Source organism: Vipera ursinii, assembly GCF_947247035.1.
Source record: "Vipera ursinii genome assembly, chromosome: 12".
NCBI classification, from domain to species: domain Eukaryota; kingdom Metazoa; phylum Chordata; class Lepidosauria; order Squamata; family Viperidae; genus Vipera; species Vipera ursinii.
In genome coordinates, this window is record NC_139525.1 from 13,627,528 (window position 1) to 13,630,395 (window position 2,868).

Below are 2,868 nucleotides of genomic sequence, written 5' to 3' on the forward strand. Positions count from 1 at the left end.
AATTAATGTTCTGAAGTTTTGGAGCACAGATCTCTCCTGCAGCCATCTGAGAATCACTGACTTACCTTTAGTCAACAGAAATATCTCTCAACCCATTGTTTAGCCTGTTCTTGATTTCATATTAACAGAATTATAGAATAACAAGAGTTGGAAGTTACCTTGGGGGACCTAGTCCAAACTCCTGAAAGCCCCCCCTTTGCCAACAATAGACCCCACCAGTTGAAATCTCTTGTGGGCTTTCTTTTGAGGTATGCCCCATCAAGGTTCCCCCCCCCCCCAGTTAAGGAAGTCTCTTCATCTCCTTTATATAGATTCCATACTGATTTCATTGGGGATAAGAGCTATTTACTGTAGCAATAGTGTCTCAGTCCTTTGCATTGCTTTTAGTAAAACTATAGGTTTGTGATTCTTTTTTTCATTTCTTTAAAAAGCATGTTTTTCTCATATGCCTGTCCAGGCACAGTTTCACAGAAGTTTAAGGTAGAACTGTGTGAACAGATGAACAAGCAAGTGAACAAGATGTGATACACACCCAGAAACTGTCTCCAACTAGAAAGGGTTTGGAAAATTCCAGGCGCTTGCTTATAGCTTTGCTGCGTTCTTGGCTGATCCTAACAAAGGCATTAAAACATACGGAAGGTTCTGGATCTCTTCCAAGTGGCCAACAGAACTGTCTTTATGAAACCCCTGGTATTTTACAATCTATTTGTGTAGGTTACATAGAAGTCCTCGATTTACAACCACACCTGAGCAACATTTCTTTTTTTTTTTTTATTAAATTTATTATTTAAAAACATTGGACACAGTACCAGCGCCAGCGAGCTGACAAACCTTTTTGTCTACAATGTTTAAATATATATATATATACATGTATATATGTACATCAAAAATACACTTAAATACACTTAGATTACAAAACGGTGAAATACCACAATATTTAAAACAGTGAGCTAGTCTGTAAAACCTAATAGAGACCTTTCTTTTTATCCATCCAAAGATACAATTTGTTCCAAATTCTATAATAGTCTGATTGATCTTTATTCTTTAATTCCAAAGTTAATTTGTCCATTTCAGCACAATCCCAAATTTTCCTAATAACCTCTTTTTGTCCTGGGATCTCATTCTTTTTCCATTTTTGCGCAAATGATATTCTAGCTGCTGTGATAATATGGATCGTTAAGTATAGCACATCCTTAGGATATTTCTCTTTCGTGATTCCCAACAAGAAAAGTTCTGGACTAAACTCCAGATCTTGTTTCAAAATTTCTTTCAGCCAAATCCAAATCATTCTCCAAAATTTTTGTGTTTTACTGCAAGACCACCACGTGTGGAAGTATGTGCCTATCTCTTCAGAACACTTCCAACATTTGGGAGATGCTGTTGTGTACATTTTTGCTAAGCGGGCTGGGGGAAGATGCCATCGGTAAAACATTTTAAATAAATTTTCTTTATACGATGAGGCCAGTGTTATCCTTTTATTCCTATCCCAAATTGTTTGCCAAGTATCTAGGTCGATGTTATGTCCTAAATTGTTAGCCCAGGTCAACATGGGGTCTTTCACTTGCTCTTCAAACAGCTTATATCCCAAAAGTAATTTATAAAAATTCCTTATTTGTTTAGAGTCCGGTCCCAATAATATTTTGTCCAATGCTGTTTCAGAGGTATATATCCCCCATTCATTTTTATCCTTCCTAAATCTCGATTGGATTTGTAAGTAGGCCCACCAATCGAGTTTTATACCTTGTAATTCTAGTTCATTCCTAAGTTTCAATTCCCCCTCCTCATTCAGAATATCCTTGTATGAGATTATGTTACCCAAATCAAACAGATTTGGGTAAACTATCGCTTCAAGGGTGGATAGCCAGACCGGTATTTTGGTGTAATTGTGAGATCTAATTTTTTTCCAAGTATTAAGTAGCGCTTGCCTGATCCGGTGTCTTTGAAAATGCGAGAAAAGACCTTGTTTCTCCGTCCATAGGAAAGCATGCCAGCCATATTGCAAATCGTGACCCTCTAAAGTTAATAGTCTTCTATTTCTCAAGATTACCCATTCTCTAATCCAGCTCAGGGCCGCAGCGTGGTAATATAATTCCCAGTCTGGCAATCCAAAACCCCCATTTTCCTTCGTGTCTTGTAAATATTTCAATGTAAATATTTCAATTTAATTCTTGGTTTTTTCCCCTGCCAAATAAAATTTAGTGATAATTTATCCAAATTTCGAAAAAATTTAGAGTCGAGTTGAATACTCTGGGCTTTCTTTTGAGGTATGCCCCATCAAGGTTCCCCCCCCCCAGTTAAGGAAGTCTCTTCATCTCCTTTATATAGATTCCATACTGATTTCATTGGGGATAAGAGCTATTTACTGTAGCAATAGTGTCTCAGTCCTTTGCATTGCTTTTAGTAAAACTATAGGTTTGTGATTCTTTTTTTCATTTCTTTAAAAGCATGTTTTTCTCATATGCCTGTCCAGGCACAGTTTCACAGAAGTTTAAGGTAGAACTGTGTGAACAGATGAACAAGCAAGTGAACAAGATGTGATACACACCCAGAAACTGTCTCCAACTAGAAAGGGTTTGGAAAATTCCAGGCGCTTGCTTATAGCTTTGCTGCGTTCTTGGCTGATCCTAACAAAGGCATTAAAACATACGGAAGGTTCTGGATCTCTTCCAAGTGGCCAACAGAACTGTCTTTATGAAACCCCTGGTATTTTACAATCTATTTGTGTAGGTTACATAGAAGTCCTCGATTTACAACCACACCTGAGCAACATTTCTGTTGCTAGGTGAAACATTTGTTAAGTGAGTTTTGCCCCATTTTACGACCTTTCTTGCCACAGCACTTAGATTTCTATACTAAAGCTTCACTAAG